The following is a 12,209-nucleotide window of genomic DNA, read 5'->3' on the forward strand; positions in this document are numbered from 1 at the left end:
AGGGATATATAGTCTGGACTGTTTGTACTTTGTAAAGCCTACACGGCCGTGCATGAGGAGAAGAAGTATTGCACATCTATTAATACTGCGTAAGCCAAGCCATCATCCCACCTATGACGGCTTCAAAGTCAAAGATGCCTTGAAAAATATGTACATCGAACACCTAAACAACACTTCCCACTCCTCCTTTCTGCACCTCATAGCAGCGGTTAACGTGGAGTCACACGTTCTATCTCAGCAGCCTTCTCGCACAGATGGGTTACCACACACTCTACTTCAAAATGAGTACAGCAGAGGAATTAGGCTGCCCCTGTTTATGGTATCCTGACATATTATGTCACATGACTTTTACCAACAAACATTATCTCAGTTTTCAGTTATTACTAAATTTACTGAATTAATAAACCTATTTCATAAATGTAACCAACTGCAGCTTTACACTCTACCCACAGAAAAAGCAAAAACCAGGAACATTGTGATCTTATATGAAGATAGTATTGACATGGCAGCAATGTATACTTGTGTCCTCCCTTCCCTTTATTCTAGTAATTGTTGAAACCAGACTAGGCTTGTATTTATAGCAAAAGTATAAAGAAAATCAATGCAGCAAATAGTCCCATCTCTTTCATTTATAAACCCTCCATGTAGTCCTATCTGTGGAACAATTTGTCACCACCAAATGCCTCTACACCACCTATCAATAAACCATCCGTTGTCACATGCTGTGCCATGTTATTAAGACCCATCTTCATGGTAATCTCTCAAAGACATCATTGATGGGGGTGCTCTTTATTTCTTTACAGTCTGGCCTGCGGGAGACATCCTACAGCAAATGAGAGACAGCTCTCCCACCTCACTCTATATCTCTTCCTTGTGCTCAAGATAAGAGAAGAATTGAGTTATTGAGCAGACAGTTTAAGATATAAGCTCTCGCTAAAGGGCCGCTCAAAAGAGTCACAGTGAGAAAAGATTGAATGTTTTTCTTTACGTGGAGGCCCGTCTAATCCTCACCATTTGTCTACCGCGGTGCTCTGATTAACCCATGGTGAAAAGGCCACAGTAGGGGATAGAAGCATGCGCTAATACCACTACAGCTAGCACTGGCTGATGCCGCAGGTTGTGATGTGAAGTCTTAAGTTTACTTCCATAATGTGTACCAGTGTAACCTTTTTATTTTTTCAGATTAATTTACCTGGCACCTTGTACAGACCCCCATTAGCCACAGTACATTGATGCAGAGGCCCCATAAAATAATGTAAACACCTCAAGGAATAGGGCCTGAACAAGCTTAATCACAATTACAAACACAGCTTCAAAGGTGGGTCATATTTGGTTAAATGGCAATTAGCAGTGCTTGTCAGCTATAAAGAAGAGTTAGCAATCAGTGCTATGGTATGTGGGATTTCTACACAACATCAGCAGCAGCCAAAGAGGCCAAACTATCTGGTCTTACACTGCAGGTGCATCAGCCGAAGAGACTGCTGGGATAGATTATCAAATATGTTAAGGAGAGCAGTCTCAAAATTCAAGACTGGATATAGCAAACACTATCCACATGGCTGTACAGTTAAAACACAATTTAATTCTTGTAGATCATATGGAGCAGGAGCTTGTAATAATGTTAAACAGCCTGTAATCCCCTTGAGTTGAAACTAATGATTACTTTTATTATCATTATTTGTATTTATTGTATGTTTTTAATTTTCTTTATTTATCGGTTGATTGATCAACAGTTCCCCAGAGCCCACGATAACATCTTCAAATTACTAGTTCGTCCAACCAGGATTTCAAAACGCAAATGTATGGCATCTATTATCATGGATGATTACAAAAACCAGCAAATATTCACATTTGAGTTTTAGATATTTGATCAACAAATACTAATGTTGTCTTTTCCTACTTTAAATATGCTTCGTCCTGTTGACCTTGTGGAACGCCCATGAACAGTGACAGTCTTGTCAGTGCCGGTTTCAACCAAAGTCACAATGACAAAAGTCTCTACATGTATTGTTGATGTTGGTTGACTGGATTCTGACTTGAAACAGTATATGACAATATAGAATAGCAATTAGATATTGAGAAAACTGGCTCCGATGTATTCTATAAATTTGTTCAAGTTAATTATATTTTTCGACAGTGAAAATATTCTCGTCTTATTACATTTTCATACAAATTAATTAGTAAACAGAGTAGTCATAGAAATACATTATGGCCTGTGTTTAAATATACATTCCCATTGAATTCTGTATGAATAAAGTAAACAAAATCACTATTATTAAGCTCAACCTCCAGCAGTAATGCCACCCTTAATTAAGGAACCATTGTACAACACGTCAAGTAATGAACTTATATAATGCAATTTGAAATTCATAATCAAGAGCCATGCAACAACGGGTCTGTTTGGCACTCCAGTCACTAACAGAAACAAGGTAATAGCAGCCTAAATGTACTGACTTCCCAAAAAAGCTCCAAAGAGAAAGGTTAAGCACATCTGGACTTCTCAGATAGATCCACAATGGTGGAGGTTGTAAAAAAACAAAACTGGTGTACTGGGTGCACGAATCACATTTAGCCAGAAAGGGAAAGTGAGAGTGAGAGTGAGAGAGAGAGAGAGAGAGAGAGAGAGAGAGAGGGAGGGAGACAAAAAATCCCTGGCAGGTGTGAAAACAGCCTTCTGTAGTGAAGATGAAGAAGACGTAACGGGGTGATGCTGGCTCCGGTAGATGGGTTATGCCTTGATGTGTTACAGTCAAAGCATGATGGAAACTCACATCCGCCATTTCTGCCATCCATAAACATGAATGTGCAGTGAGGAATTTAGATCACAGCTTGCTTTTGAAGATTATAAGATGTGCTTAATACAGACAGGAAAGAGGTTATTCACTCAATGGCCTGGTCATGAATATGAGTGCTTTCTGAGGACCAAGTGCAAGTACGATGACTATATAGTTTTAAGCCCTACACGTTGTATATATAACTAATTAAAGATGACTAAAAAGTGAGACAGCTGGCCCCATTGGGTAAAGTAGTTTGGAGTTTTAGTTACACAAACATTTTCAGGGGGAGGAAAATGTAAAACGAAGCAAGCAAGTCTCATTCGTAAGAACTATGGGACCACAGTTTCTCTGGTTAAGTAATGACTGAAATCCAGTGGAAAAAAGCAAGAATCGTTAATCCAGCGTGTTAATCAAACCAGCAAAAAAACTGTGTCATTGATGTAACAATCTTTACCTACCTTTGCTTCAGAATTCTTCAAAAACTCAAACAACAAGCATGCATATTTAACAACCTGCTAAATTATTACTATTTTGCATAATGACAAATCCATTTAAAACATCACATACATATCGCTACTATGAATAATCTAACAGTCTATTTATGGCAATTATGGTGTTTCTGTAATTACAACAGTTGTAAAAGCAGATCCATTCTTCAGAGGTGAAACAAGTCCCAATTTAACTAAATAAATTAGCTGCATGATTAAGACATCTCTGACTCCACTATCTCAGTTGAGAAAAGAAAAGAGTTCTGCAAAACAACACTGGCATCTGAAGATAAGAATTACATCAGTGGCTTTAAACATTTCACAGGAAATAATAGAAACCGGAAAAGGGGTGATTTTACACCAATGTTATACTGTATAATTATCAAAGTATAAAACATTAACTTCCATTTATGCATAACATCAAAGAAAAAAAAAACACTACTGCTTACATTTAGCTTTTTGCTCACAAGATAAAAGTGGCAGACGAAGAGAACATTCACGATACATTCCCTCTTTAAATTTGAAATGCATTTACTTTGACATCCGATAACTTTCACCCTCGGGACGTGTATTTCCAGGCTTTGACACGCATCTTTCTTCTTGATCCTTTAGTCCCAAAGCACTCTGGTGAGAAAAGTTTCATGTAATGCAAGGAATCTCCATTACAACCTTCAACAGTCCACAGCATGACTCAGTAAACCCATAGTGAGGGTCTAATAAGTATAAACATGTTGATATTGTGAAAGAAAAGTGACTTAATGCCTCATGCTGTGACTCTCCAATGACTATATATTCAGAATGAAGTAAATTGGCATGCGTGTAAAGAGAAAAACAACTGGAACAGGAAGCTGACAAACAAAGCTCAGCCAGCTTTATTCAGCCTATAGGTTTTCCAGCACAGCCAGTCCCACTGTGCTTGTTACAGTATGTGCTCTTTCAACTTCATGAATGTTACAGTCAAAATGTGATTGCATTCACATTCTAGCGATGTCATTTGTAATAAACAGGCAGTCACATGCAACATAGACAGCTCCAGATGAGCCGGTTCAGGATAAGGTGAAATATTGTGCTATCACACTCTGGCTATAAAAAGGTATTCTATTCATGATGTTGACCTGATGCTCGTCAGGGCTGCAGTAATGAAACATGAAAGCTTTCATTTACATTGAACCTGTCACTGTTTGGGATGCCTGCTTTTTATTCTTCTAAGTGCAGTTAGTTTTCAACAGTGAACTTCATCTACTGAAAAAAGTATTACCTATCTGTAATCTTCTGATAGAAGTTAGATGCTAGGACCTGAAAAGGCTGCCACAAATTGACATAATAAGGTGCCAGCTTGTTGCTGGGGGCAGTGTCACCTGTGACAAGGAAAGTCGAGTATTGTTTGTGTTTGTGCTTGTGTGTGTCATAGTTTATTTTTAGTGGACTACCTCTGGTTCTGCTGTATTAATTTTAATCATTTACTTTTAAACTGTCCATAGAGATTTCAACAGTGTTATGGGAGTACAGTGCTTCACCATTGGACTGCTTTTCAAAACCTGCCACCTACATTACCCACAATGCAACATAGCCACTGAGTGACATCACTGGAGGCAATTTATCAGATTACATGCAGATTCCTCTGGAGCCACAAAAGGCTTCATGCTACTTTTTTCACACCCCAAGACCTGTAAGCACATTTTAATGTACAAATTTATTGGAGTTACCCTTTAAATGTGGCTGGTCTAAAGCCATTTTAAGCTCAGAACATACACAGGCATGATTATGACATGTCGTTCTGCAGACAGCTCCCAACTGATGAATTAAATATACAAATGGTAACAATTATAAATTTCAATACAGCGTTTTTACATTTCGGGCTCCCTTGGAAAAGATCTCCAGACAAATGAACGACCACTAGGATGGGTTCAGTTTAGTAATAGATTACCTCACGGAGAGTGAGTTCATAAGTCTAAAAGCAAACTAAACCTGTTAAGAACAAAGTTAGCTCACTGATCCACTAAATCTTCAAAAATCGAGAAGCAGAGTATCTAGAATTCCCAAAGAATGTGTTGTTGAAGTGAGGAAGGACATGGGAAAATGAAAAAGAAAGATACTCGGGTCTTTGCCCCGTAGATAAACTCCAGATGAACTGTCTATGACTGTGGTCAGATCCCTGGGGAGCTGTCCAAGGTCCTTAGGAGAACACGGCACAGAGTGGAGCTGTCCATTGTCCCGACTGCTTTTCTCTGCTTTGGCTTTGCAGCATTAGTCAGAACAGACAACTCCATAGCTTTCAGACAGTCCTCACCCTGTTTTGTTTGTCTGACACATCCCACTCACTATACCAGTCAAACTGTGCTTTGACAAGGATGTGCGCAGAATGCTTTGAGAAATCCTTAAATCCCCCCGTCGATAATAATTGCCTGCTACCAATGCTCAGTGCTTGGCTGGCTGAATTTTGCCTGAGATTCCCGTCATTCCAGCACACAGAACTCTTTTATCAAACCAATCCACGAGACTCCGCTGAATGTCACAGGAAAACGTGTAACGTTACAATTACATTATAACTGTGTATTATTATAGCGTCAAGTCATGTGCTAAGGTGCTGCTGAGCGTGAAAGCTTGGCAGAGAGTACACTGTTAACCGAAGCAGTTCCTCAGCTTCATACATATTCATGAAACCCACCGTCAGGAAAATCACATTCACTAAACTTCAACAAGTAAATGTAAAGCTTTAAATATGCTCGATACTCTGTGAGATCTTAGCGTTCTGAAGCTAGGCTGCCTCTATAGATACACTCACTGGCTGTAAACATTACATAAGGATAAGGATTTATATATGACATGTCTTGCAGCAACGATTCGCTTCAAAAATCCTTCCGTCACACAGTTAGTGTGTACTTTTGTATATTATGTACAGGGCAGCAGCTCAGTACAGTCACACTCTTGCTCCTTACATTACTGATCAGCTTCACCACAGACACCAGACGGCAGAGGGAGAGTGGAGACCATTCATTTGTCCATTTCTCCTGACTGCAGATTCAAACCAGCAACTCTCAGATGAGGACGAATGCATTCTCTTTCCAAGTTTATGCTTGATTGTTTAAAGATCTCTATATCTAGCAGGCTTAAGACAACTCACATAACACAAAAACACACATACTGTAGTCATTTGACAGAAATCAACAGGCTGAGCTCTCCTGCAGATTTTGAGTTAATTTCATCCTAGGTTAATTCTTCCCTTGTCAGGCGCAAACCTAGCATCAATATACATGAGGATATGCTAATGCAATAACTAGGGAATTATACATGCAAACCGGAAATCCTTTCGTTAAACATATATATACACAGTATTTACCACCATCATTCATGGTTTCTGTGCTTCAGTGTTGCAAGTTGGCATCCTGTGTGTCAAATTAATCTGAGAGTTCTATTTCCAGTCCCAGTGTTTATGCCAACGGCAGTATTAAAAAGAGAAAATCTCGAGAGGGATTTACCATGGAAAAAAGGTCTTTAAAATAGATTTAAATGCACTAATGTAATAAGCTCGGCTGTAATGTCCAAGTATCCCATAAAATAATACTGGTTTTACTGGTATTTGACGTACATGGCAAACAAACCTTCTCTGTGTTTAATGGGTGACACAGGTTGCTGTAATGACACTGAGGAGGTCAGTGCAATTTCTGCGGTGTGCTGGTTTGGCAGAGGTAGACACTGTGGACCACTGGTTACTATTCTCCACAGTGATGAGAGCAGTACCACTGTGCAACCTCACGGTAATCATTTTTACAGCCCTTGCTTAATCAAAATGTCAGATCCACTGTAGCAATATACAGCAGAGTTCTCGGCAAATTAAAAAGGAATTAGGCTGGCAGATGTGGCCTTAATGGCTTAATCATGCCTTTACATTCGTTCCAGTAAAATGCGGCCACAGATGAATATTGTTTCAACTCTCACATTGAAGAGTGATGCCTAAAAAACAATCTGAAATGTAAATTTGGAGACAGCTGCTCTGGTTATGATGAAACATCAGCATCTGACAACAAGTCAGAAAATGGAGCATATACTAATGTAGAAGCCAGAGAGTAGGTAAACATACCCATTAAATTCAGTAAAATGACTCTTTTGGACTCCCTTCACAGCTGCAACCATACCGCACGGCATTCTACTTCAATGCTTATCGTCAAAACATTGTGAACATTCAGTATGTTTAACGCCATGGTAGATCTTGCACTGCACCTTTGAAACTGATGTACCGTCTGCACTTCTTGCTGCACTGTGTACCTGTATGTCAGTATGTTTCATATCAGCATGTACTGTATTGTAGTAAATGTGGTCTAATGCTACCGCTTTATTATGTATGGAAGCTCTGTACTGCCCATTTACGTTGCAGTACTGTATGTAGTATGGCCACAGCATCAAGGTCAACACCATACATTAAGGTAAACCTATTCACCATTAACTATTTGCTTTTATAAGTAGCATTTTCACTCTTAATCATGTTTTATAAAGCACTTTTTTAAATGTCTTATTTTGCAAAACCCTATTTTACAACTACTGGGCCATTAATAAAGAGTTTTCCCTCAAGTAAATATGGAAGCTGTTGTTGATGAATTATGATCTTAATATGCTTCGGTCTGTACAGGCCTCATGAGGTGGTAGAGCCTCACTCTCCCTTAATAACACCTCATAAACATGGTCTATTCTTATGTAACAAAACACAAGGCTACAAGTGATGATGCTGAGATAACTCTAAATCATTCTTAAGTGAAGTTTTGTCCATAACTCATTTACTAGTAGAACATGTGTGGGTTAATAAATGTCAGACTGCCAGGTTTTCTTTAACAGCAGATGCTGTATAAAAAGTGAGCTGTAACAAAGAAGCAAAGATATTTCCAAGATGTGTTGAAATTTGTCCTGAAGTTTAACTTTTTACCCAATGTCAACCCTCCACTTATCTCTCCAACACCGCTGAGGATTGATCAGGGAACGCGTTTTCAAAAGCAAAGACCTGCTTCAACATTCAGAACTGCAAACACACTCTTCTTTCTTCCCTCAGTTCCTAAACTCGGCATGAGATTTCCATGTACTACTCTCGACTGTTCTACCTAAAAGTATGTTTATCTATCCTCTCCACCACTACAGCCTTTTCCCCTGAAAGTGTAATCCTGAGAATGAATGTAGAGAGACTAAATTAAGGGACCCAATTTGAAGCGGCACCACTTCACTGATAAGCTGTACCAGTGATCTGTGAGAGCACTCAGGGTCTGCTACATTATGACAATACAGAGGAATAAAGCAGATGAAAGAGAATAGCCTGGCAAGAGCAGAAATCAGATGGGCAGAGGGAGAGGAAAAAACAATCTAAAGTCTAATTGTGTTATGCCTCACGGCAGCAAGGGAGTTCACAGAGACACATTTTCTTTCCACACGTCGTTCAGCACAGTCCCTTCCCCGACGTGATCACATTAATTTCCAACCAGTCCCAGTCTTTTCTTGCCACGTCTTGCCTGGGTGCTTTTATTGAAAAAGTGACATGAAAGGAAATCTTAACCAGACATTAGGTTTGACCAGAAACATGCAGCATTGGCATTTGAGGCTGGGCATTTAAGCATGTTGGCTAGATGTGCCTGACACCCTCCAAGTTATTCTGTGTCATCTATGCCCTTTGGGAGGAAAATGTCACTTTGATGCCTCTAAGCATTAGGAAGCAATGTCGAGGCTGGTGATTCACTTAAGTAAACTACTTTTTTTCCCCCTTTGTCTTATTTTTTTCCAGACAAAAGAACTACGAGGGAGAGACTTCTGTTCAAACAGGGCTGATGACGCAGGTATTCAATGTGCTCTGTATTTTTTGTTTTGATCTTCTGTCTGCATGTATCATGCACATGCATGTTTTCAAAAAGCAGGTACTTGTTTGCTAGCTAGCTCGCTTACTTGCTTGACTTATAACATGAGAACTTGATGATCAGCAATAAAATCCTATAAAGGCTAATGTTTATTAGGGAGGTTGAATTCTAAAATTCCCTTCATCTTCACTCATGTGAGTGAAAGTAATTTCATTCCCTATATAATTGCTTAAATCATTTTACACTTTACCCAAATATCTGTCATGGTACCATCTTCTTATGACTTGTGTTATCTGCCATGTCAAACCTCCATGACTGCAGCAGATGTCTACATTGGCACAATATCATGGGCAAACTTCATTAGCATGGCTGTTTTTGAAATTTGACATGATTATCTTTTTACACTGTGGTTACTGAGACTATTTGAGATACATGTTGGGAAAGACAAGAAGGCCTATCCATGTTTATAATTTCCAAAAATAGTAAAATCCCAGTGAGCATCACCACGAGAACCTCTTTCTTTTTCCTTTCACATTTGTCGCAGTGCTTTTCCCAAAAATGAGGACATGGAGGAAAAATCTGACCTGTAAAGTTTAATACCCCACAGACACAAGAATGTATAGTTAATATCTAAATTTAACCATTGACAACATGTGTTGTGATAAATTTCAGGATGTGCGATGCCGAAAATCAAATTTAAATGCAAGTAGGGTATTACAAACGTGTTAATTATCTGTGATATATTGTAAACTGGGGGTAATTGGGCTTTCACTGTCAGGGGATCTACATACTGGAACAGATGGCACAGTGACATCAGGCCTGCAAATTTCAGATCCATGAAAAAGGTATCAGTTGTGAGAATAGGGCCTTTCAGTGTTTTGCTGGAGGGTGAAAGCAAAGCTAAAGTAGTCAAAGAGGAACTACACACTAAATACTAAAAGCTATACACATAATCACATGGATTCTTGTTGGCATATGATGTTAATACAGATGGGTTTTCAAACATAATGTTGGTTATGTATATAAAACGAAATTAGCTTGTAGCAGCAATGTGTGAACACTTCCCCAAGAACACACACACACACACACACACACACACACACACACACACACACACACACACACACACAGCCCTGCTACATCACAGGTACCCACACAGGCTGTTTCAAAGGTTCAACAATGTGCTGCCAAAGCTCCACCAGACTCCCTGTCTTTCCAGCAGAGAGGAAGTAGCTTCTCATGGCTGGTTAGCTCAGACTACCAGCTACACGTCGATGTTTGTACAACTGTACAGTGGTCAATCAGTCTCCCTCGTGTCCCCTAATCTCCTGCCTCACATGTTACATTAAGAGGCTACACCTACAGTTGTTGCTCCCTCACTTCTCTACTGCATTTTTTAAATATGGTGGGAAATGCTACCCTTCCCTTCCTTATTTATTTTTAACTTGTGAAACATCTTACTAAATTTTTACCAAAATACTGTGGGCTATTGTTAGCCAGATTTGTTTAGCTTCCTTTTCATTCAAAATTGCCCTTTCAATCCAAATCTGACTAAAAAACAGAAAAGAGGCAACAGAATCCACAATTACAAGAAGATATGAATATATTTTGACATACCTGCTGGGCTTCCCAATGTCAGATGTCCATACACTGCAATAGAAACAAAGAAGTCCTACCCCCAGTGCGCCTCTATTCACAGGTCACTTACTCCAGGGTCTGAAAGAAAACAAAAGAAACACAAATCAAAGAAGACATGGAGAGTGAGCTCACGACTTAAACCAACTCACCCACCACAAATGCCCAGCGAACCAGGATAAACCTCCTGGAAGAAATGTCAGTCCAAGGAAGAACATCACCCAAACCACACCAGGGTAGTAGGCAAGAAAATACCCGTTCGACATATGCACAGCATCTTTCTCCGTGCCTGGTCAACTTGATCATTTTTCTGCTTTAGCAGCTGCCAGAGAATGGCTCATTACACCACCATTTGAGTTGGGGAAGACAAGTGAGTAGCATTTGCAGGGCTTATGTCATTCAATTTTGTTGTGCAGACATGGACAGCCAATGTCTATTACTATATGACTGACTGTTGAGATGCATGAGCAACAGTTTACTAACCAACTTTTAGACCTTTTTAGCCACATTACAGCAGATAATGGCAACGCATATAGCTATTGAGCAAATATTAGCTACTTTCCAGTACAATGACCAGTATTGCTTGATTGATCTGCAGACGCCTGTGATTGCTGTGGCTGAGGTTTTCTGGGCTGACAGCGTGGTTTATTGATTGGGAGAGAGCGGCACGTTCAGTCAACCGTAAAAGGAAGCCAGGATTAAACAGGTAACTGATTGTAAAGCATCTCCACCTATGTGAAACACTGGTTCACTTGTTCTTGTCACTCAGCCTCTCTTACGAACAGGCTGTTTTCACGATCGGTAACAGTGAGCTCGCCTAGGCTTGTCATGCCTAGGATGCCAAAACTTCATACAAACTAATGTGTATAAACAAGTCAAGGCAATTCAGTTTAAGTGTTCTTTTTGTGCAGATACGTGTATTAAAATATGATGAGCTCGCAGAGCCTGCAAATCACTCACAAACAACGCTCATGTATCCAAGAAAGCTTAAATCCCAACTTTCATTTTCACTGGAAAAAATTATTAAAATCATGATGATGTGACTTATGTTGGAGTCTGTCCACACAAACACGTTTTCCTCCCTCTTTGAAAACAAGATTTGTCGGCCAGGACATCGCTGCAGCACTAAAGTACTTCATAATAAAGCTGTTTTGTCACATATTTTACCTTTTATAAAAAAAATCAGCTTTTTGCAATTTGGATATTGCACTAAGCTATATTGCCATTTTGATTATAATTTGATTGCAGCCCAACTGTTAAACTATTTAGTTTTAACAATTTATATCAATGTCACTGTTATAACCCAAGATTTCTATTGGTTTTATGAAAGAAACACAGAGTGTGAAGTCAATGAGATGGGAAGACAACCTATATAGCCTCTCTTATCCATACTGCAACAGGAATCATAACAGATTATGAAACTGTGAAGGAAAAGACAAAAAAATTTAAGCACCAAAATCTATAATGGCTGCTGGAAT

General features: G+C 39.3%; 1 protein-coding gene across 5 annotated transcripts in view; it reads right to left on the reverse strand.

Annotated features, from left to right (window-relative positions):
• lingo2 (leucine rich repeat and Ig domain containing 2) overlaps nucleotides 1-12,209 on the reverse strand; it is a 214,201-nt gene that overhangs the window by 129,716 nt on the left and 72,276 nt on the right. For all 5 annotated transcript variants that reach the window (XM_084352770.1, XM_084352766.1, XM_084352769.1 and 2 more), the window contains one exon: nucleotides 10,714-10,812. The gene's annotated coding sequence lies outside the window, so the exon portion shown is untranslated. The remainder of the gene's footprint in view (nucleotides 1-10,713; nucleotides 10,813-12,209) is intronic.

The sequence above is a fragment of the Pagrus pagrus genome, assembly GCF_965226575.1.
Source record: "Pagrus pagrus genome assembly, chromosome: 5".
Taxonomy (NCBI): Eukaryota; Metazoa; Chordata; class Actinopteri; order Spariformes; family Sparidae; genus Pagrus; species Pagrus pagrus.